The following is a 25,652-nucleotide window of genomic DNA, read 5'->3' on the forward strand; positions in this document are numbered from 1 at the left end:
ACCACTGCCACCTGTGAGCGACTTCCGCCAGGTACTGCACTCACCGGCGCAAAACTTTGGCTGTCTCTCACTCTTTACGGACCATTACAATGAAATGACGAAATGATACTGTCCATTGAAACTCCAATACCAGGAAGGAAGGATACAGGAAAATTTATGTATTGTGTTTGTCAAGAGGCGTGTTTCCTAGCTCTGACACGTGCAAAGACTACGGTGACTCTTTCGTCCATGTCGTCTTGGTTAAACAGCATTCCGTCTTCAGGCCACGAGTGGCCTACCGGGACCATCCGACCGCCGCGTCATCCTCCGAGGAGGATGCGGATAGGAGGGCGTGGGGTCAGCACACTGCTCTCCCCGTCGTTATGATGGTATTCTTGACCGAAGCTGCTACTGTTCGGTCGAGTAGTTCCTCAATTGGTATCACGAGGCTGAGTGCACCCCGAAAAATGGCAACAGCGCATGGCGGCTGAACGGTCACCCATCCAAGTGCCGACCACGCCCGACAGCGCCTAACTACGCTGATCTCTTGGGAACAGGTGTATCCACTGCGGCAAGGCCGTTGCCCAAAGAAATGGTTAAGAAATATTTAATTATTATAAGATCCGAGCACAAATTCGATCCGAAGAATAGATCACGAATCGAACGATTGCAGTCGTGGGCTGCTTGTTTCCTTAGTTGATGTGCTGGTAAATTTTCCTCACGATTCAGAATCGACCTACGTATTTCCAGGAGAAAGGACCACAGGCTGAGAATGTCAGCGTAATTGTTGGATCTGTGGTTACCAATTTAGCAAAATAGTCCCCGGGATGGCACGTTCGTTAAAAGGGAGACAGGAGACGTTGCGTCCAAACTTGTGCCGCTAACACGCTTCCATAGAAAGGACCTTTTCTTGCGCCGCCACAGAATGAGAGACTTAAAATCCTGCGAGTCTCCCGCCTCAGTCCACCTAAAAGCGCGCAAGGGGATCAGTGCTGCCTCCCTGGTGAAGCTGGGTAGCATAAACTACTTTTAACGGCGTATTCACTCCACAGCGTCTCCACTGGGGGAGCAAAATCGAGGGAGACTTGCCGCGATGCCCTATCCTGAAGCCATATCTAGACGCTGTCATTCTTTATTGGGGCTCAGTTCGAAGCCGGGCTCATCACTGACAAGTCTACTCCAGTCAATGAGATTCCAAGACGAAGACGTGTCTGGAGATGCCCCGAACAGTGGTGGGATACCAACCTGACTGTTGCCCGGCATACGGCCAGAAAACAAGGACCGATGGTCTGCGGTGGCACTCCTTTTCATAACAGGACACGTCTGGTTGTCATCCTCGACGTCCTTACAGCACAGCGGTTCGTCGACGATGTTTTACACCCCGTTTTGTTGCCTTAAATGGGAAAATATCCTGGGCTTGCATTTCAGCGAGATAATGCCCGCACACAGTTATAATTCCTAATGTTTGTTTTCGTTCTTGCCAAACCCTACTTCGACCAGGAAGGTCATCGGCTATCTCCCCATTCGAGGCCATTTGGAGCATTATAGGTAGGGACCTCAAACCAACTCGGGATATTGACCATTTAAAGTGCCAATTCGACAGAATTTGCGCAATATCCACCAGGAGGACTTCCAACAGCGCTAAGGATCAATGCAAAGCCGCCTAACTGCTTGCATAATGGCCAGAGATGGACCAACGCGTTACTGACTTGCTCGATTTATGAAGCTCTTTCTCTTGAATAAATCATAGAATTTTTTGTACATGTACATAAATCTACCGATTTCCTTCCCATTTGAATCTTCGTGGCACGTCGTTTTCTTTCTGTCTTACAGTGTATAAAGGGAGGGCGAAAGGTTTCCGTTTGACGGCGCTGCTGAGGCGTATATGCAGCCCAGCCCGACAACCATTCTCATATGTAAGCACCGACATAGGGAAGGGGTTTGTGTCGCTTTCGGACGCAAACTTTTCATCGTGCTTTACAGAACACTTCATACCAATCTGACGTCTCTTTCATGCAACCGTCATAGCGTTGTAATGAAATGAATACCCCTAGCTACCTACAGGCGTTGATATAAGTCAACGGGGACAGTTGAAAAGGTGTTCCGCAATCGGGCCTCGAATCAGGGATCTCCTGCTTACATGGCAGGCGCTCTATCCATCTGAGCCACCGAGGCCACAGAAGATAGTGAGACTGGAGGGACTTATCTCTGCCACGCCTCCCTTGAGACCCACATTCCCAACTTATTGTCCCGCACTATATTCATAGTGTGCCACTGCCCATTTTATTCATTACTTCCGTAAGAGTTCAAGCACTGTTCGTGCATCCGCACAGAAGAATATGGTCAAATGGCCGGTGAGACTTAACTATATTGAGTATCCATTTTTCAATCCATCGGACTTTGTATAATAATAGCCCTGTACCTCGTCTACTGACTATAGTACGACCGGAAGCAACGCCATTGGCTCAATTCATATGGCATCTTGTATCGGTTTGCCATCTTAATAAGTGACACAGTCGTTCGTAAGGCTATATCTTGCCCATACTAATTTGGAGTGGATCCCAAACAGGCTGAAATGGTCAAGGAATGGTGTTAAACCAAAATATCTCTTACCAACACCAAGATACAAGCTGCTTCCTTAAGACTAATTACGAGTAGTGCAGGGAAGCTAAGGCCCAGCCCGTACAATAACAGGGAGCGTTGCTGATGCAGGTCGAGCATGATGTTTCATTGCCAACCCACTCGGGAATAATATAAAACATTTCTTTCGGGGTGTCAACGAACCGATGCGACAGAGACAAACAGAATGCTTTATCTTACGTTGACCTAGCTTGTACCACTCGTTGTGCCATACCGTCCCTCACTAAAGTATTCCCCCGCGAAAATCAGAAAATAAGGTAATTTTGAATTAAACAGTCGTCTTAACATTCGACAGCCATATTGATAATCAGTGACCGCTATATGCCCTAATTCGATACCTAGCTATTACAGCAATTAGAGATCACATTAGTAATACTGCTGAGTCTCGTAAAACCTAGGAACATATATAAATTGTTAGATTAAACTTAAACAGTTATCAAATAACATAAATTAAGAGAAAATCTAGAACTGCAGACTATTCCAGAGTATCTGTACATCGAATTTCGTGTTAGAAGCCGTCTGATAGATTAGAGTTTTTGCCCTAAGTGAAGTTGCAATGTCACATTTCGTGATCTACTGTGGTTAAAATTTGTTTAGTGTTTCCATTATTCTCAAACCCACAAAAGTAATTCAAGGATCTGTAGGACGTCAGTTGTGGTTGCAGGCATGCGCGTATGATACAGGAGACCAAACTCTGATGAGCAATAGAGTAAGGAACCGCGACAAACGATAATGCATATTATTGTTGATCGAGGATACTATTGCGCAACGCAAACATATTATTTAATTGAATATTAACGGGAGTGTTCCAGTTACGCATGAAACAAATGGGTACCTCGAATGAATGGCTCTGAGCACTATGGGACTCAACTGCTGTGGTCATTAGTCCCCTAGAACTTAGAGCTAGTTAAACCTAACTAACCTAAGGACATCACAAACATCCATGCCCGAGGCAGGATTCGAACCTGCGACCGTAGCGGTCTTGCGGTTCCAGACTGCACCGCCTTTAACCGCACGGCCACTTCGGCCGGCCTGGGTACCTCACCACCCACATGCACATATTAATGGGAGGAGGACCTTGTAGGTACGACTAGAAACAATTGGTCACTGTAATAATTACACTTATTGTATTTAAACATGAGAATTTCCCATTGATAAATTAAGAGCAATCATAGACAAATGGAGAAGGCACTGTAACTCTAAAATAGAACCTTGGCAGAGGTGGGTGGTGAGGATGGAGCACAGTTACGTTAGTAATTCGCCGACATGCAAGTGACTGCATGAGCTGCAAGTTAAATATAGGAAGCACACGGAAAGATAGGAGCGAACGCCATAAGAGTGCCAAAATGAGCACTGAGAGCAACAAGCCTTATGCTTGACTTTAAAACAGCAAAATCGAGTCATGAAGGGAGCGAATTAACTTCGCGTCTAGACGAGGACCACGCGTGCAAAAGAAATTCATCTTATCAGACGCACAGAGAGCGAATAAATAGGGCGTTGGCCGTAGCTGCTGAAATGTCTGATTCAGCCGTCCCTTTGTACTCAGTGCTCAAGTACAGTCATCGCTCTGGTGTCAGCAAGGCTCGTCTCATCACTCATCTCCTCTGTTCTAACCTCAGGTCTTAACTCAGCAAAGAACTGTATTTAAGTCATAACTCTGCAGAGGCCTACAGTGAACTGATCCCCCTCCGGTTGCTCTGGAACTTCGCTGTGTTTCAGGAGCGTGCTGGCTAGTGGTGGCAAACATTGCGAGCACCGACTAGTAAAACTAAGGTGAACATTTTAAACTATTTTGAAGTCATATTGACTATTAATCGACCGTGACTGTTTCAAAAATACAAATGGTTTCCACATGCCGCTACCAGTCACAAAATTTAGCAACATTTTTGAGGTGATACATCATCAGGCTATCTGGTATTACAGAAACATTTAACACATGTTAATACATATGTTAAAGCTTCTTTGCATGACTGCTGTGGTATTCACGTGGAGAGACAAGGATAACCTAGTAAGAGGCGATGTCACTTCGTATATTTTTAATAAACAGTGACTCACTTTGTGTTGGGGCGTGGCAGTTAGAACAATGTGAATGGTGGTTTTATAAGATTTTCATGTGAACAGGAGATCAATACACAAAGTGACATCGCCTCTTGCAAGGTTATCCTTCTCTGTCTCTCCACAGGATTATCACAACACTCATGTAAAGAAGTTTTAATATCTATATAAACATGTTAAATGTTTTTGTAATGTCAGCGTAGCCTGATGATGAGGTATCACTTCGGAACATATCACAAAATGAATGATTTAGTTGTAAAAAGTTTTGTGTTTAGTAGCGGTATTTGAAAACCCTCTCATGATGAACATGTTAAACAATATCCTACCCTTGTAGATTTTCTGTGTTGAACGAATGGCGCTCTTAGGTGTAGAGGAAAGCAGAAAATCTCTCTCACTCCACGGCACAGTTCTGGTAAGGGCCAATCCGATGCTCTGCGTGCAGACACAGCGAAAAAGTCTGAGTTCTCCAGAAAGTAACAGTGTAACACAATCATAAAACTGGGTTCTGAACGTTTAAGCTGAACGGTATTCTTAGGCGTTGTAATGAAAATTCACACGCTTTGGGGACCACATTCCTAGTTAGAGATCTCTTATCTTGCTAAACGCCTTATGTGTAGAATTGTCTTTCTTTCGTCAGAAAAAAATGGGTGTCCCGTGTCCCCTTTGGAGAGTGAGCTGCAGGACGAGAATGGTAGTGAATGTCTGTCTGTCTACCTGCGGCTGCGGTTCTGTCCAGGGTTCAATATTTTTATGATGGCCATCTTCTCTAGTGCGGCCAGTTTGTAAGCATTCTACTCTTGGAACCTTCACTGCACTATATACAAAATTTAAGGAAACTGTGATGTACTGAGATACCGCAGAAGAATATTTTGTGACATTTTGTACCAGAAATACCGTGGACGTCCGTCCGCAGCAGGAACATCGCTGCGCGCAAAACAGTCACTCTTTCCCCGAGAATCACGCCCTCTAGAGAGGCAGCGCCAGCCGGCCAGAGTGGCCGAGCGGTTCTAGGCGCTACAGTCTGGAACCGCGCGACCACTACGGTCGCAGGTTCGAATCCTGCCTCGGGCATGGATGTGTGTGATGTCCTAAGGGTTAGTTAGGTTTAAGTAGTTCTAAGTTCTAGGGGACTGATGACCTCAGTAGTTAAGTCCCATAGTGCTCAGAGCGATTTGAACCATTTAGGCAGTGCCACCCGGAAGAGAGACGCGCGCTTAAGTAACCGTACACGAACAGAAACTGTCAGTTGCAAGCTGTACATCCGTCCGAGCCTCCTGGGTGGTCCCTGCAGAACGTTCGTCGTGTGTTCAAGTCTTCGAGTGAGACATACACAGTGACTGATTGATAGACAGTGGCTGGTCTTCAGTAGAAACAGAACAGTGAATAGAATTATCATGTGTCGACAGTGACAGCCTGCCTAGAGATCTAACTGAGTACTATCGGTTTGGAACTGTTCTTCCAATAGTACATCAAGACAGAAGATTAGATTCTTCCTACTTTGGTTCAGAAATCGTAATTTAGTTTGTGTTCGTAAAACTACTGTAGTCAACGCAGGACAGATAGGCTAAACCTGCATTCGACAATTGCTGTAACCAGTGTTACCAGAGCTGAGTAATGTATTTTACTATTCATTACTCTGAGTTACTTCCTGTCGTAGAACCCAGGCTAAGGGCGACCAGGACACCTTTATCAGTCTTTTTCAGATCCAGCATCATTTTCATTGAAGTGGATGGCTCCAGTCTACAACATAAACAAACAAGGAAATGAAAACAGCCACTGGTGATGTTAAACCAAACCTTCAGGTACAGAGCAATCTAAATGAAGGACTACTTGACAAAGGGAATTTCCTTATCATCCTCTGAAATATTTTAGTGCTCATTTTCGGAGAGAAATGACCACGTTACAGATCCTACTGAAAGTTGTTCTGAATTTACAGTTTAACTTAACCGTGGGGCTTAGATAACACGTTTTTCTTACGCCCACTTGTCCCTTATCTCCTTTGTGTGGTACTGGAATCCGCAGAATCCCCTTAACTTTCTTGGGCTTTACAGCAGTACAGAAAGCAGTCGTCCAGGGGAGCCCGTACAATTCCTCCTCGGGCTTGGCAGCAACGTCTTGCAGGATAACACGAGAGAAATAGGGCTTTGCTGGTAGCTTTACGAGGGCGGGCAGCGACTGTTTACGACTCGCAACATAAGGCGGCCCCCCTGACTAATGCCGGCGCTCGGTTTTGTTTGCTCGCCTCCGTGGCTGCAGACTGCAGGTCGTTACGGCGTCCGTGTAGCTCAGGTGTCTCAAAGGCCGCACTGCCGTCGCACCAGAAACGTTCTTCTTAGATTTCCACAACAGCAATAAATGGAAAATAACAGCACGCGGACACTCTAGATCTTGCCTGCAAATGAACACGACAGACACCGTGCGATGTATTTTCGTATGCTTAGATGGAAAGGTAAGTAAACTGCTAAGATATTGGATTACGGAAGTACGTAACGTGATATACTCACAGTAACAGCTATGCTGGTCATAAAACAATTATCACCTCGGGATAAAAAGTTACGTAATTAAGTTTTTGTTTACAGGCGAGGTCAGAAACTGAACGAATACGCGCCCAGTGTTGCGGGTTGCATACTCCGCATACGCTGCTGTTACGTCACTGCTAACGGGCCACATTCGTTTCCACTGTAGTACCGCGAGTATGGCGAGTGTGAGGACTGTCCCGCTGCGGTCATCACATACTCGTCGATTAATTCTCTCTTAATGAAGCATGCCGCCGTGTAAGGGTAGCGGCGAATTCCTGTTAGTGCGGAAGATGAGTACACGTTCTTCCTGCTGTAAAGCAGCACTGACAAAGCGAAATGACCTATTGCCAGTGTGGTGTCACCGCCAGACACCACACTTGCTAGGTGGTAGCCTCTAAATCGGCAGCGGTCCGTTAGTATACGTCGGACCCTCGAGTCGCCACTATCAGTGATTGCAGACCGAGCGCCGCCACACGGAAGGTCTAGTCAAGAGAGTCTCCCTAGCACTCGCCCCCAGTTGTACAGCCGACTTTGCTAGCCATGGTTCACTGACTACATACGCTCTCATTTTCCGAGACGACAGTTTAGCATAGCCTTCAGCTACGTCATTTGCTACGACCTAGCAAGGCGCCATATTCAGTTACTATGTCTTCTGAACAGATAATATTGTGTTGCATGTACCATCAAGAGCGAATTTCATCATTAATGGATTAAAGTTAAGTATCAAACTAATTACGTCCGCTTTCTGACTTCTAATTCCTTGTCATGTTCCAGACCTCACGTCAGTATAGCCCTTCCCTCCTCACGCCAGCCTGCGTGAGTTAACGCGTGCATTTCGGGCTCCAATAGTAACACGGTGTTGGCTCTTCAGCCAACACAACAGTCAGAGTCAGATGGGCGTTAAGGAAGCTGTGGCTTGTGAGGCTGTGGAGGGTGTAAGACAAAAATTAATTGTAGCAAAGCAGACAATTGCAAATGTGTTCCATTAGAGAAAGAGTGATATCAGGAATAAGTTTCATGTTGAACTCCACGCTTCAGATGAGGAACATACAAATTTCGTCGAATGCAATCAAAATAATTATATTCTTGTTTATTCCTCCTTGTAATGGTTCTTTATTTACGTGACCACTACGGCACTCCAACCCCAGTTCTCAATACCAGTAATATCGTACTGCTTTTCTGCGAAGTAAGAGACTTATTTTTGCGACAATATTCACATTTGGTTTTATTAATGTATATGTACTCCGATATATCGATATATTACAGTGATATGGTTCTTGTGTGTATTCATTTCTGTGAGACTGTCGTAATCTTTGACTTACTTGTAATAGTTTCGGAGCGAATGCGCGCAGAGCAGTATTTATTTCACTTTGCAGAAGTTCAGTTGTTATTTCGCTTTGTAAAAGAACAGTCAAGTCTTGTATTTGGTTAACTTGGAAATTAAATAATGAAGATTGATAAAAAACTCTTTTGTTGATGATGTGACAATTAAGAAGAAGTATATGTGAATTTACAACAAGTTTAATAAAAATGTGGATCGTGAACACCAAGTCAAAAATTATTTCTGCCATACCATTGTTCTGATATGGGATTGTTTAATGATTAAGAATTTCCTGAAAAACGCGTTTGTTAGGTCTTCAAATATTGCTAAAATACATATCTGGACCTTCTAGCAGTCAAAGTGGAATCACCCTAGAATCAACAAGATTAGCCATAACAACTTCGACGAAATCCATTCAAGATAAGTGCCAAAATTAATGACTTTTTTACAGTGACTTCATTATTTCCATTCTGACGATACCATCCACAGTCAATAACTTTGTTGTTGCCCGATAAAGCGAACATATGCTGCGTGAGCAACATTATTAATCTGATTTCTAACCTTCTTTTCAAGTGGTGGTATTGTTAGAACCTCCACCATGAGAAAACGTAAGTGCTGCGTCAAACGAAAACTGGGTGCGGGGCGATGTCACTGTTTTATCCCTGCGACAAAAAAAGAGCGCTATTTTTGTGATCATTGCGTCATGGAAACTTGCGTGTATGGGCCAACAGCGAGTTGTGTAGCTTGTCATTCATTTCTGTAATTCATTTTAATAATTAATCACAATTAGGCACCGTATTTCCTTCTCATGTCACATTTTCTGGTACTGTCATTACAGACTCGGCAAGACCTCGATAGCGTGCATACGTCAATGTAATTGTTAGACATTTTCTGGCTAGATAGTAAACATCAAAGAAATTCTGAGCTGTCTTAGAAAAAGTTTTATCTTTATAAATGTATGTATAAACTGTACAATGTTCAGCACTAACCGAACGTATATATTGGTATACAATAATTCCCGTGTCCTATGATTGCTACTGTCACTTAGGTTGGTTGGATATTTTGTGACAATTAAATTCCCGCTTGAGAATGGCTATAAAATCGAAGTCATGCTTGAGGGAAATAAATGAATAGTAATGTACAGTTAAAAGTCGAATCTGCTCATAGCCGACAAAAGAATAAGGCGACGAGTGGGCTGGGGTGGACACTTCCAACTAACAAGTAGAGTTTACCGGCACTTGGAGACACCGCGTTCGGGGATACCAACACAGGACTCTTTTGCAGGTGTAAGGCAAGCTTGTAGAACTCATTTGGTTGGTTGGTTGATTTGGGAGAGGTTATCAAACAGAGAGGTCGTCGCTCCCATCGGAATAGGGAAGAATGGGGAAGGACGTCGGCCGTGCCATTTCAGAGGAATCATCCCGGCATCTGGCTGAAGCGATTTAGGGAAATCGCGGGGAACCTAAACGAGGATGGCCGCACGTGGGCTTGAACCGTCGTCCTCCCGAATGCGAGTCCGGTGTGCTAAACTCTGAGCCACTTCGCTCAGTCCAGCAGAGCTCATCTCTGTTGATTAGTTTGCAAATACGTTTCTTGAGTCCCTGTACACATTGAAATCTCAATGCCACCTACCGTAACACACCACTAAAGGAACCTGAATGAAGTAGTTCAGTCCACCTCCACTTCATCAATGGGCCCCGCTATTTTGTTTTGGCTGCTCTTGCAGCGTGCTACGGAATTGTGGCGCAAGGATTTCAGGGTGCAAAAGGGTTGAAGAAATGACCATAGTTATCACCTTTTTTCAAGAATTATGCACTTCCGAACTCGCAAACAAAATCATTCCCATCTTTTAGAGGCCTTCCAATATCTCTTCTTCCATTTTGATTGTCGGCCAGGATCTTCCGGGCAACTCTGTGACTTAGAATTCTCATGAGGTGTTGTTTCCAATCTTCACGACATTTTTCAGTTTTTTCATCCCTGTTGAAAACATTTGATTCTGTTCCAGTTCCTAATTATGTCCCTTCTTGTGCATCCATTCGTGTTCCTTAAGAACCTTCAAAAGCTGCATGGCATTTGGCCTGTCTCTTCTCATAATTATTCACTTCTTCACCATCATTATTCGGTTCTACAATAAGATCGGATAGTAGCAGATTGCGTAGGAATTGATTAGAGATAGTTATTGTATGATTCACTTGGATGCAGTCGATGATCAAGTGATTTTCGTTTCATAATTGAAGTTCATGCTGAGAACTTTCCCTTCTAAGCCTGGAAGCGAGCCATGAGCACGGTGGACGCTGAAGACTGCGCATCTAACGGTACGGCGGAGGGCGGCTTGGAGAAAGCATCTCGCCGTAGGCCCCCGGGGATTTGCGGACCAGTGTCTGCGGAGTGACGTCGGCAGGGCCAGGCCATCTATTTAGTATGAAAAATCGCTCGCTCCGGGGCACGAAACTGCGGTGCATATGAAGTTATGGAGTCCAAGGTGTGACAAATTGGTCCCTGTGATAACATCTGCCAACTGTGGATATCTTCCGCAATCGGCTAACAAAGAGCAAGAGTGTGGGAAGTGCTGCGACAGTGTGGGACTAGCCTCCAACCCAGCAGACAGGTTTCTCGCGGACTACAGCAAGGCTAGACAATAATTGTGACGTCAGATGGACGTAGGACATTTGTTGAACTTTTTGGAAAGAAAGCAACTAAAGACCTTTTAAGAATGAGGAAGAAAGGCGATTCGACGCAGGGAGCGAGAGACGGAACGTTATCTCGAAGGCAGATCCCGCATGACTTCGTCAGGTGCAGCGCGGTGCTCAGTTCCATGAATCGACCACAATAGCAGCTCTACGACAACACGGTACTGGATGCATTATAGAGTGCATCACGCCGCGGTTAATACTATGGTGAACATGTATGCAGCATCGGCACGTTAGAAAGCTGAGAGATAGTGTCACATCAGTGTTTTAGGACACGGATTTGCCAGCCTGACAACATACGCTAATTTTCGTGGCTCTTTTTCCACTATAGCTTCAAGTAACAGATGATTATTCACTGCAAGTAACGAATATGAAGGGTAAGCTGTGGGAATAATTTCATCGTAATTTGCTAGCTGCTAATTTCTTCGCCCTCCTATAATTTTGCCAAATACTAGCTTTAACAATGCTTGCTTTTATTTGTATATTAGTTTATCGAACGAACAGAGTGAAGAGTAATTTTTTTTATTTCATTACATTGCACATGTCTTGCTATCATTTAATAAATCATCTAATCGGATTTTAATATGTCTCTTATTTCATTAATGAGCGACTCCCTCATCACTTCCTTTAAATTCAAGAGCAAAATTTGTGATTTCTCCATCTTAACATTCAACGCTAGGGCCGTGATCTTTCATTAATATTAATTTGTGATAAGTGATGGGACCAAACTGCTGAGGTCACCGGTCCCTAAAATTACACACAACTTAATCCAATTTGTCCAATTTGAATAACGTTTGATGGTTAGGTATCTAAAATGCACTTCTGGTGACTGAAGAAAAGGCAGTTACAACTATTGTGGGAAGCGTATGAAACGAACAAAAAAACTATTTAAAGTGAAGATTACGTCTCTAATGGCCTTTTGATCGATAGGATATAAAACACTAATCTGCACTTTCGTTTTGAAAGAACACAGTAATATGGGTAAGCGAAAGGAATGCGACAGAAGTATTATGATTAGCTGTTATACTGTCATCTTGGTATAAAATTTCGGACGCTGTTTTGTTCTGTTGTAACTCATTCCATTGACGTTTTGGAAGTAATTCTTTAATGGACTTAAAGAGCAAGATAACCACAAAAAAATCGAACCTCCCAGAGGACTAGTTCTAACTTCCAGAGAGTGTTGTAACAAACTGGATCGAATACAGTAATTTGTGCTCTTGCTTTACGTCGAGTACACACTGAAAGAGATACTGTGCTTGTTTTGTACGTAAAAAGATTGAAATGCAGTAACTTCCATCCTCTCTTAGCTTAATATCTATACGTCTCGAAATGACCGGATGTTGTTTTAATGCGCTAGATCGGCGCTCAGAAGGTGGAAGTAAAATGGTGTCGCTGATCCCACAACAAGGTGGAGGCGAAACAATTTAGTTGCAATACTTAATTTCTATTTCTTCAATTCCCTTATTCAAACAACTGTGTTCTTTCCGGTTTTTTTTAACACTTATGCAGATATTTTCAGGCTATATAAATGACATCCTCAGGTACCTTCCAGAGGTTTTCAAATATCGATCGCACATGCACCGTTCATTACTCATGTCCCTGAGGCTTCCTCCGTTACACAACCAGTCAACAAAACTCAGTATCTGAGTAGGTTTACGAGTCTATTAGTTATTGACGGACTCAAAAAGGTTGCTGAGGATGAGATACACATACACTATCTGATAAAAAGTATCCGAACATCCCTATGTAATTCGGAACTGACCACTAGATGTCACAGACCTACCAGTATAAAAGGAGGCAGTGAGAATTGTGTTGTTAGAGGGCGAGGAGTGTTAGCAGAATTGATCAGTCAGGAGACTTTTGTACCTTCGAACGTGAACTAATTACCGGATGTCACCTGAGTAACAAGGCCGTCAGAGATATCTAACTCTTCTAAAGCTACACAAGTCCAATGCTCGTAATGTGATTGTGAAGTGACACCGCGAAGGAACAATCACAGTTAAATTAAGACCAGACTGCCAACATCATGTACCGACGGACGAGGGTTGTCTATCACAGAGAACTCACTCGTGAATTCCAAAGTGCTTTCAGCAGCCCAGCTAGCACAATGAGCGTGCGTGTGCAATTAAAAAGAATAGAGCAGCTCCTCAGAAGTCACAGTATCTGTAGTCAGTGCTAAGCGTGGCGTAAAGAGCGATACCATTAGACAGTGAACGACTGGAAATGACAGGTTTCACATGATGTATCACGCTATCTCTTGTAGCAATCGGATGCAGAGGTTTGGGTTGACGAAAGCCCGAGAAGGTTACCTCTCTTCATGTATAGTGCCAAGAGTGTAGTCCGTAAGAGATGGTGCTAAGGGATTGAGCTATTTTTGGTGGTTATGGCGTGAAATCGTTATTATGCTTCAGAAAACGATAAATTGGGAATGATAAGAACACATTTTCCGGCGCTCTGCGGTGCGTACAATTGGGGAACAATTTGGAGGCAATGAGTATTTCTGTCAACAGGGCAGCGCAACCTGTAATAAAGCAGCATCTGTGAGGCACTGATTTGTGGAACATGACATTCATGAAATGGACTGCCGTGTCCAGAGTCCCAACATGAATCCAGTGGAACAGCTGCAGGATGAGCTAGAACGTCCACATCCCGGTGACCAAAATCATTGCCTTTTCTGGTTTCTACTCATGATGAAAAATGGGCTGCCATTCCTCCACAGACATTGAGACACCTCACTCAAAGTGTTCCCAGCAGAAAACTTGCTGTCTAGAGCTGAAGGGTGGAGACACCCCATATTGTTGTCCTCTAAAAGTTTTCCTGCTACTTTTCGTCACATAGTGGAGTTCGTGCTTATTAAACTCTACAGTATCTCCATATCTAGGGCATCTAATGTTAATATGAGACCCTACTAGTTGTTTTAATTGGACGTCCTCAGAATTACAACATGGGAACAGTCGTTACATGTTCAGAGATAATGGTAAGAAATGACGACTTTAAAACTACTCAAAATGGTTAGAGTTGTTATTGACGAAGGAACCACAAAAGCAGAGGATAGCCACGCAGCGAGTTGATTCTGACCGTGCTCTCGACGGAAACCGGCTACGAAGAACCATCCCCTATGTTGGAAATGTTTTTGTTAATACAAGAAATAACTGAAACTTCTGTCTATCTCTTTGATGACTAACGAGACGTATCAGTACTCTAACTGTGACGCAAATAAACGAATGTAGGTAGCATCGTATCAACAAGGTGACTGTGGAATTGTATGAGGGTTTCTCCATACATTCCCTGGGAATCCATGAATACGTCTGCACTGCTTATTACATCTCGAGCATTTTGCCAGACCCTTGACAGAAGTTCGTTCTCCGCGACCTCGTGCTGCCGAGCTCAGTCGCTGCCTCGGAGTCCTGTGCGGGAACATTAATTTCCTGTGCGACTGTCTGTCCCGAGGCACAGCCTCACTCTCCATTGTGCGCCGAAGTGCGTATCTGGCTCCCTTTGTCTGTGGACAGCAGCTGCGAGTCCTCCGGGACCCTGACTATCCAGATTCTCTGCCATCGGTGGCTCTTCGCAAGGAATCTGCTGCTCCATCCTTACGAATACGTCTGAGATAGGCCTCTCCTGTTCAGTGGTCACGCTTTGCTAACAGTTCCCGACGCTGATGAGAGGGGCGAGCTATAGCTCTAAAATGAAGAATCGTACTTTCATAGTCTAGTGTATCTCTCATGCGAAAATATCAAGAAAAATAAGTTCATTTGGGTATTAAGTGGGCCTTCCTCAAGGCGACTAAACACATAGGAAGGTACCAAGCGATAAGGTGCACTTCAGATAGAGAAACGCAGAATTCCAATACAGATTCTGCCATCTTGATCTGTCTTTCCTGTGGCTCCTCTAACAGGACACCTAGGAACTCTACGTCTTATTATTGCTCAGTCATTCTCCACTGCGAGCATCGCCTCCGACTCTATTTCTCTCTAACCCTTAACTACTCTAGTGGGGTCCTGGAGAACCCCGGGGGACATGAATACAATACAGAGTATGTGAACAGAACAACGGATGGAACCTGTGTTGTTGGTAGTAGTGAAGTGATGCCGTATAACGTGGTGTGTTGGATGCGGTGTTTCCGGTAATATTTTGTGAGATAAATAAAAAGAGGTCTCAGAATACCCCTCCAGAATATTGACGTATGTTGTTTTTCATTATCTCAGTTAGTCTTTTACGCAACTGAAGTCTTAGATTACTTCGAAAAGAGCAAAATTTCAATGATAACGTCAATTTTTAAGATTATGTGAGTATGTATGCATTATTTTTCAGAATGGCATCATCGAAGTCATTAACAGATGATGAGTTGGAAAAAGTAATGAATGATACTGCGTTTTGCATTCTGATGAGGACAGCACAGCAGATGAGGATGCATTTACACTAAGTGATCATGATTCCATCTCTGAAGCTACATTAGAAAGTAGTTGTGAAGGATCATATGAAGAGGCGTGTATTAGGCCTTCCGATGACAAATATATTTTTGGAAAAAAGTAGTGTTACAAGTGGTCAAAAGAAGCTCCTCCTACAAGTCGTACCCCTGCTCTCACAATATAGTTAGTGACCTTCCAGGCGCTAGACGTAAAGCTAAAACACCTGATTTAACCGACATAATATCTGCTTGGGAATTGTTCATTGCTGGCGATTTGCTTGGGAACTGTTCATTACTGGCGATTTATTACAGCTAATACTCACCAACACAAACGTCAAGATACATGACATGTCAAACAAATACAGAGCTCCTCAACCAGCATTCATATCCTACGCCCGGGTTCCCGGGTTCGATTCCCGGTGGGGTCAGGGATTTTCTCTGCCTCGTGATGACTGGGTGTTTTGTGCTGTCCTTAGGTTAGTTAGGTTTAAGTAGTTCTAAGTTCTAGGTGACTGATGACCATAGATGTTAAGTCCCATAGTGCTCAGAGCCATTTGAACCATTTTTGAACCAGCATTCATAAAGCAGCTGGATATAATAGAACTGAGAAGATCTCAAGGTCTGCTTCATTTATCTGGAGACATGAAATCTAATCACGAAAATGCTGCTGGACTTTTTGCTATTGATGGAACTGGTCTTGATGTGTTTCGAGCAACTATGTTCTTTCATAGGTTTTTATTCATTTTGTCTTGTTTGCATTTCGATTGTGCTACTGTAAGAGATGATAGGAAGGCTGATGACAGACTTGCAGCTATTAGAGATGTCTGGGAACTCTTTATAGACAAATGTCAAAAGTATTATACTCCAGGAGCGAACTTGACCAGCTATGAAATGTTAGTACCCTTTCGTGGTAGGTGCAAATTTCGCATGTATATGCCTAAGAAACCAGCCAAATTAGGCCTCAAAGTTATATGCCTTTGTGATTCACGAACATTCTATTTGTGCATTCTGCACAGGCAAAGGGACAAATAAAAGTATATTATTAATTGCAACACAGGATATCTTGAAATTAATAACACCAATTGAGGGAAGCAATAGAAATGTGACAGTAGACAATTGATTCATATCACTAGAATTCTGTGATCAACTGGAAGCCAAAGAGTTGACGGTCTTGGGCACTCTAAAGCTAAATAAACGGGATCCCAGAAGAATTCAAACGAAATAGAAAGCGCCCAGTAGAATCTGAATTATTTGGACATAAGAAGGAAAGACAAATTGTAATTACATTCCTCGGAAAGGTCGAGCTGTTGTGTTACTTTCATCTATGCACCGCGATCAGAAATTTAGTACTAAAAAGAGAAAACCTGAAATGATCATTGATTACAATGCCACAAAAGGAGGAGAGGACGCACTGGACCAAATGTGCACCAGCTATTCGGTATCACGGCAAACACGCAGATGGCCAATGTCTGTATTTTATGCCATTCTAAACATAGTAGGAGTCAACGCTGCTGTTTTACCTCAGAGCACCAAACAATTTGATGAAACAAATGATTTAAATAGAAGAGAATTGCTGCAGAGGCTTGGAATGGATAGTGAAGCTCCATATACAACGTCGAGATGTCCTATCCCATTCTCGTGAACTGAGAGACGTCGTCGTTAAACTTGATTGTACTCCTCTTGCCTCAACATCTTCAGAGCCAGAACCTATGAGGGAAGCAAGATGCTAAATGTGTCCAAGAAATGCGGACAAGAAAACCAATATAGTACGTGAAAAATGCTCAAAACATGTTTGTCCCAATCACAGATTTTCAGTCTGCTAAAATTGTTCGTAATCCTATCTCAAGTGCGTAAAAATGTTTATAATATTCAGTGATAAATGTGCAATTCAAAATAAACATTCCTTAAATTACAGTTTCCTTAAACTTATTGGGGTACTCCGAACCCCCACAAGAGTATTAGTGTATGAGCATTCACAAGAGTAGTTAGGGGCTAACCTTCGCTTCTGAAACATTTTGGAACTAAGTAATAATTTTATCATGGTGTATTACTCTCGAGACGTCAGACTATAGGTACAAACGCGAGGGATAAGTAGAAGACAATGAAATAAACAACAAATAACCACGGGAACAATGCCAAACTTCCGTATTTTATAGTTTTAAATAATGATTTACGTGTAGCTGATGGGATTAGGGCAGTTGTTGGTATGAAGAAAGACATCTTTAAAACTGGACCGAATGACGTGAAATAATAATCATGGGTTTCTGATGCATCCTTATATATACATACGCGTGTGTCCAAAAATGTATTGTGTACTCAGGACGTTTGTCACGGGCAGCTATCAGGGACTATCATTAGGGCCACATCACCTAAAATTTTAACTCGGTAAACATTTTCAATTGCAGTAAGCACGTTAGGCCGTAATAGCAATAAGTAAATCATAATTCAAACAAATATGTTTGTCGTTTCGGAAAGTATAGTCGTTTACAAAGTCAACGACGGGCAGAGCTAATGGACTGCCGCAGCGGTCACTGTTATTATTTATGACAACGCTGTATACAAATTATCTGCTTGGTAAATAATTTAACGGCCTTGCCTTGCTGTGCTGGTACTGCGAACGGCTGAAAGAAAGGGGAAACTACGGCCGTAATTTTTCCCGAGGGCATGCAGCTTTACTGTATACACTCCTGGAAATGGAAAAAAGAACACATTGACACCGGTGTGTCAGACCCACCATACTTGCTCCGGACACTGCGAGAGGGCTGTACAAGCAATGATCACACGCACGGCACAGCGGACACACCAGGAACCGCGGTGTTGGCCGTCGAATGGCGCTAGCTGCGCAGCATTTGTGCACCGCCGCCGTCAGTGTCAGCCAGTTTGCCGTGGCATACGGAGCTCCATCGCAGTCTTTAACACTGGTAGCATGCCGCGACAGCGTGGACGTGAACCGTATGTGCAGTTGACGGACTTTGAGCGAGGGCGTATAGTGGGCATGCGGGAGGCCGGGTGGACGTACCGCCGAATTGCTCAACGCGTGGGGCGTGAGGTCTCCACAGTACATCGATGTTGTCGCCAGTGGTCGGCGGAAGGTGCACGTGCCCGTCAACCTGGGACCGGACCACAGCGACGCACGGATGCACACCAAGACCGTAGGATCCTACGCAGTGCCGTAGGGGACCGCACCGCCACTTCCCAGCAAATTAGGGACACTGTTGCTCCTGGGGTATCGGCGAGGACCATTCGCAACCGTCTCCATGAAGCTGGGCTACGGTCCCGCACACCGTTAGGCCGTCTTCCGCTCATGCCCCAACATCGTGCAGCCCGCCTCCAGTGGTGTCGCGACAGGCGTGAATGGAGGGACGAATGGAGACGTGTCGTCTTCAGCGATGAGAGTCGCTTCTGCCTTGGTGCCAATGATGGTCGTATGCGTGTTTGGCGCCGCGCAGGTGAGCGCCACAATCAGGACTGCATACGACCGAGGCACACAGGGCAAACACCCGGCATCATGGTGTGGGGAGCGATCTCCTACACTGGCCGTACACCACTGGTGATCGTCGAGGGGACACTGAATAGTGCACGGTACATCCAAACCGTCATCGAACCCATCGTTCTACCATTCCTAGACCGGCAAGGGAACTTGCTGTTCCAACACGACAATGCACGTCCGCATGTATCCCGTGCCACCCAACGTGCTCTAGAAGGTGTAAGTCAACTACCCTGGCCAGCAAGATCTCCGGATCTGTCCCCCATTGAGCATGTTTGGGACTGGATGAAGCGTCGTCTCACGCGGTCTGCACGTCCAGCACGAACGCTGGTCCAACTGAGGCGCCAGGTGGAAATGGCATGGCAAGCCGTTCCACAGGACTACATCCAGCATCTCTACGATCGTCTCCATGGGTGAATAGCAGCCTGCATTGCTGCGAAAGGTGGATATACACTGTACTAGTGCCGACATTGTGCATGCTCTGTTGCCTGTGTCTATGTGCCTGTGGTTCTGTCAGTGTGATCATGTGATGTATCTGACCCCAGGAATGTGTCAATAAAGTTTCCCCTTCCTGGGACAATGAATTCATGGTGTTCTTATTTCAATTTCCAGGAGTGTAATTAAATGATGATGGCGTCCTCTTGGGTAAAATATTCCGGAGGTAAAATAGTCCCCCATTCGGATCTCCGGGCGGGGACTACTCAAGAGGACGTCGTTATCAGGAGAAAGAAAACTGGCGTTCTACGGATCGGAGCGTAGAATGTCAGATCCCTTAATCGGGCAGGTAGGTTAGAAAATTTAAAAAGGGAAATGGATAGGTTAAAGTTAGATATAGTGGGAATTAGTGAAGTTCGGTGGCAGGAGGAACAAGACTTCTGGTCAGGTGACTACAGGGCTATAAACACAAAATCAAACAGGGGTAATGCAGGAGTAGGTTTAATAATGAATAGGAAAATAGGAATGCGGGTCAGCTACTACAAACAGCATAGTCAACGCACTATTGTGGCCAAGATAGATACGAAGCCCACACCTACTAAGTAGTACAAGTTTATATGCCATTTAGCTCTGCAGATGACGAAGAAATTGAAGAAATGTATGATGAAATAAAAGAAATTATTCAGATAGTGAAGGGAGACGAAAATTTAATAGTCATGGGTGACTGGAATTCGAGTGTAGGAAAAGGGAGAGAAGCAAACGTAGTCGGTGAATATAGATTAGGACTAAGAAATGTAAGAGGAAGCCGCCTGGTAGAATTTTGCACATAGCACAACTTAATCATAGCTAACACTTGGTTCAAGAATCATGAAAGAAGGTTGTATAAATGGAAGAACCCTGGAGATACTAAAAGGTATCAGATAGATTATATAATGGTAAGACAGAGATTTAGGAACCAGGTTTTAAATTATAAGACATTTCCAGGGGCAGATGTGGACTCTGACCATAATCTATTGGTTATGAACTGTAGATTAAAACTGAAGAAAGTACAAAAAGGTGGGAATTTAAGGAGATGGGACATGGATAAACTGAAAGAACCAGAGGTTGTACAGAGTTTCAGGGAGAGCATAAGGGAACAATTGACAGGAATGGGGGAAAGAAATACAGTAGAGGAAGAATGGGTAGCTTTGAGGGATGAAGTAGTGAAGGCAGCAGAGGATGAAGTAGGTAAAAAGACGAGGGCTAGTAGAAATCCTTGGGTAACAGACGAAATATTGAATTTAATTGATGAAAGGAGAAAATATAAAAACGCAGTAAATGAAGCAGGCATAAAGGAATACAAACGTCTCAAAAATGAGATCGACAGGAAGTGCAAAATGGCTAAGCAGGGATGGCTAGAGGACAAATGTAAGGATGTAGAGGCTTATCTCATTGGGGGTAAGATAGATACTGCCTACAGGAAAATTAAAGAGACCTTTGGAGATAAGAGAACCACTTGTATGAACATCAAGAGCTCAGATGGAAACCCAGTTCTAAGGAAAGAAGGGAAAGCAGAAAGGTGTATGGAGTATATAGAGGGTCTAAACAAGGGCGACGTACTTGAGGACAATATTATAGAAATGGAAGAGGATGTAGATGAAGATGAAATGGGAGATACGATACTGCGTGAAGAGTTTGACAGAGCACTGAAAGACCAGAGTCGAAACAAGGCCCCCGGAGTAGACAACATTCCATTGGATCTACTGACGTCCTTGGGAGAGCCAGTCCTGACAAAACTGTACCATCTAGTGAGCAAGATGTATGAAACAGGCGAAATACCCTCAGACTTCAAGAAGAATATAATAATACCAATCCCAAAGAAAGCAGGTGTTGACAGATGTGAAAATTACCGAACAATCAGTTTAATAAGCCACAGCTGCAAAATACTAACACGAATTCTTTACAGACGAATGGAAAAACTAGTAGAAGCCGACCTCGGGGAAGATCCGTTTGTATTCCGTAGAAATACTGGAACACGTGAGGCAATACTGACCTTACGACTTATCTTAGAAGAAAGATTAAGGAAAGGCAAACCTACGTTTCTAGCATTTGCAGACCTAGAGAAAGCTTTTGACAATGTTGACTGGAATACTCTCTTTCAAATTCTAAAGGTGGCAGGGGTAAAATACAGGGAGCGAAAGGCTATTTACAATTTGTACAGAAACCAGATGGCAGTTATAAGAGTCGAGGGACATGAAAGGGAAGCAATGGTTGGGAAGGGAGTAAGACAGGGTTGTAGCCTCTCCCCGATGTTATTCAATTTGTATACTGAGCAAGTAGTAAAGGAAACAAAAGAAAAATTCGGAGTAGGTATTAAAATCCATGGAGAAGAAATAAAAACTTTGAGGTTCGCCGATGACATTGTAATTCTGTCAGAGACTGCAAAGGACTAGGAAGAGCAGTTGAATGGAATGGACGGTGTGTTTTGAAAGGAGGATATAAGATGAACATCAACAAAAGCAAAACGAGAATAATGGAATGTAGTCGAATTAAGTCGGGTGATGCTGAGGGAATTAGATTAGGAAATGATACATTTAAAGTAGTAAATGAGTTTTGCTATTTGGGGAGCAAAATAACTGATGATGGTCGTAGTGGAGAGGATATAAAATGTAGACTGGCAGTGGCAAGGAAAGCATTTCTGAAGAAGAGAAATTTGTTAACATCGAGTATAGATTTAAGTGTCTGGAAGTCATTTCTGAAAGTCTTTGTATGGAGTGTAGCCACGTATGGCAGTGAAACATGGACGATAAATAGCTTAGACAAGAAGAGAATAGAAGCTTTCGAAATTTGGTGCTACAGAAGAATGCTGAAGGTTAGATTGGTTGATCACATAACTAATGAGGAAGTGTTGAATAGGATTGGGGAGAAGAGAAGTTTGTGGCACAACTTGACCAGAAGAAGGGATCGGTTGGTAGGACATGTTCTGAGGCATCAAGGGATCATCAATTTAGTATTGGAGGGCAGCGTAGAGGGTAAAAATCGTAGAGGGAGTCCAAGAGATGAATACGCTAAGCAGATTCAGAAGGATGTAGGTTGCAGTAGGTACTGGGAGGTGAAGAAGCTTGCACAGGATAGAGTAGCATGGAGAGCTGCATCAAACCAGTCTCAGGACTGAAGACCACAACAACAACATCAAATAATTTAAAAGAAACAAAACTGTATTAATAATAAGGAAATATTAAAAGAGAGTCTCTTATTCGTGATTAGTAAGTTAGCTAAGTGTAGGATAGACATGAAGCTGGACATCCATGATGCCCTTTTCCCTATGATATTTAAAAGTCCCCTTCATGTTAAAATATTCCAAAAATAGTACTTTTAGCGCAAAATCGGTACGTAGGGTAAGCAGCTGGTTCAAAATCTGTCTAAAGATGCTCCCGTTCAATCCTGCAGGATTTGTAGGTGTTGAGAAAAATGGATGTTGACTGGAGAAATAAATATAGGATCCTAACAAGCAAAGTTCTGGAAACCAATAGTTTCCCCAATTCGACATATTACGAATGAGTACATGGACGCTTTCTAGCGAAGGCCTCGAGAATCCGAAGTGCAAATATATACTCGAAAATAAACGCATGGCAACAGTTTCCCACATGGCTTCCACTCGTGTGAAGGGCTGCTTCAGCACTTCTCATAGATGCCCGTACATGTTACAAAATTCCAGGCGCATGCATTGACAATCATCCACAATGCTACCGAAATTTATTGGCACTATCCAGAGGCCTGGAATACGCCACTCTTGTCAATATCCTTATGTGAAAGAATCTGACGAGTTAAAGTTTTGGGGCGTGGGAGGTCATGGTACTGGCGTGTCACGACAGGGACACACGCTATTAAAACGTTATTTACCAGAGCCTAGGTATCCAGAATGACACAAAATTTATCGAGGACAATTCATCACTTTGAACTACACGCCTAACTTGGGTTGGTTGGCACTAAATGTAGTCTTAGACATTAGCAGTGCTGCAACATCGTCATAGTTGCACTTGATCGGATACCGTATCCGAAAAAGCATTGGTATCCGAGGTTTTGTTCATCAGGATTATTGTCCCATGTCAGTGTCCTATACTCACCCCTTCGTCTGTACTTATAATAGTCAACAATGTATACCACGCACAGAGACCGAGAGGAGAAGTTATGAAATTAAGGCGAAAGGATAGAAAGTGGTCAAAAAGGTTTCGGGCTTGCAGCCGGTCATCGTAAACTTCATTGCACGATATTTCGGCTGGACAACTGCCAGACATCTTCAGGTGAGCCGAACGAAGACTGACGAAGACGTTTTCCGCTCCAGCGTGTATAGTGCGCTGATAGTACTGCCGCGCATGCGTTGCAATTACGGAGACAGAAGGGCCACACCGCCCAGCGGCAGCATTGACATTGAAGTTACCCAATCAGGATCTTGCGCTCAAAGATCCGAGCGGCCCGTCAGATACATATAGGGTCAGTTGTTCTCGTAGTGTAGATGATAACACATCAGACTGCTCAGCCCTTGGCTCGGGTTCGATCCTTACTACCGTTCTATGTCCAATTTTTGTGTGGTTCTCCTGTTAGGTTTTAGAAGACTAAAAGAAGAACTCGTTTGCGACAACGTCGCTGGTGGGCCGCTGAAATTTACAAGCAGAACAGCCTGAATGTCTACCGTTAATGCTAATTTACTCGGAAACATACCAACGTTTCGAACACATTTCTCAGCACAACCTACCCTGTAACATCCTTACGAGTTTTCCAGACTGTTTCCGACCGTCCTGTATACATAACTTTCTGGTTTCTGGACTAATTATTATTTAATTAACATGTTTTCAACCTAATGTAAAAGTTTTATCATTGCTTAGAATATGATTAATAAATGTGTGTGTGTTATCAGTGCCGGCCGGAGTGGCCGAGCGGTTCTAGGTGCTACAGTCTGGAACTGCGAGACCGCTACGGTCGCAGGTTCGAATCCTGCCTCGGGCATGGATGTGTGTGATGTCCTTAGGTTAGTTAGGATTAAGTAGTTCTAAGTTCTAGGGGACTGATGACCTCAGCAGTTAAGTCGCATAGTGCTTAGAGCCATTTGAACCATTTTTTGTGTTATTAGTTATGTCCATTATGTGTCAAAATTTGTGTTATCCATTATACGAGAATGCTGCGTCTCAGTGGATGGCTGTGTAATCATAAAAAAATCATTTGAAAACAGCTACTAGATAAGGAAAGTGTTTGTTTTCCGGGATTTCCCATCAACTCTCTGCACTTGCCATTGAGTGATGACTCATTATTGCCCATTTCGATATTCTTAACGAACATTGTTACGGTTATTTTAAACGTTCTAGCCCTTGATTGTATTGTGTCCACACATGTAAAATTTTATACAAAAGCATCAGTAACGTACCGATGAATTTAAGCTGCTATCAGATCTTTTACACACACAAAAGGAATCACTGGGTTACCGCACACTCGGAGAGTTTTTGAATCATCTAATGCCCTTTAAACAACAACAAAAGAACGTAAACACGTGACATTGCTCCGTTTTGATGTATAACTGTTGCCAATAGACATAAGGACTCAGCTCCCATTCACTCCATGTATATTCAGGATATTACGATTATAAGTGCAAATATTGTGATCATTAGTACCTTACCATGTACCCAATTATGTATAATGATGTTTTTTTTTCTCTTCATCTAACAGTCTTCCAGCAAACATTTCACGTAATTTAGTACCTCATGTTTTCGTCATGCTTGTAAATGCATCACTAAGTGGACAACGCCTGTCAGTATAGTGTGCACACTTCAATACTTGATTGCTGCCCAGACGAATATAACCATTAATGGCTTGGTCTTGCCACATGTGCTTGGAGATGCTACCAAACTTATGAACATACTACTCGTAATTGCTATAGTTATTAATCTGCAAAAGAAGTAAATACTGATGTAATGTTTTTCGGTATACTGTCTTTAGCCACCAATAAAAATAACTGCACTTATAGCTCTAACACATTATGCTGCTACTGGTGGATCGATTTTGTTGTTATTTTTGTTACGACAATGTAGTTCCTTCTCCAAGCACTTTCAAATTTTCTGTTTTTTTAAGAGTGCATAAGTGG

This window comes from Schistocerca serialis, chromosome 4 (assembly GCF_023864345.2).
Source record: "Schistocerca serialis cubense isolate TAMUIC-IGC-003099 chromosome 4, iqSchSeri2.2, whole genome shotgun sequence".
NCBI classification, from domain to species: Eukaryota; Metazoa; Arthropoda; class Insecta; order Orthoptera; family Acrididae; genus Schistocerca; species Schistocerca serialis.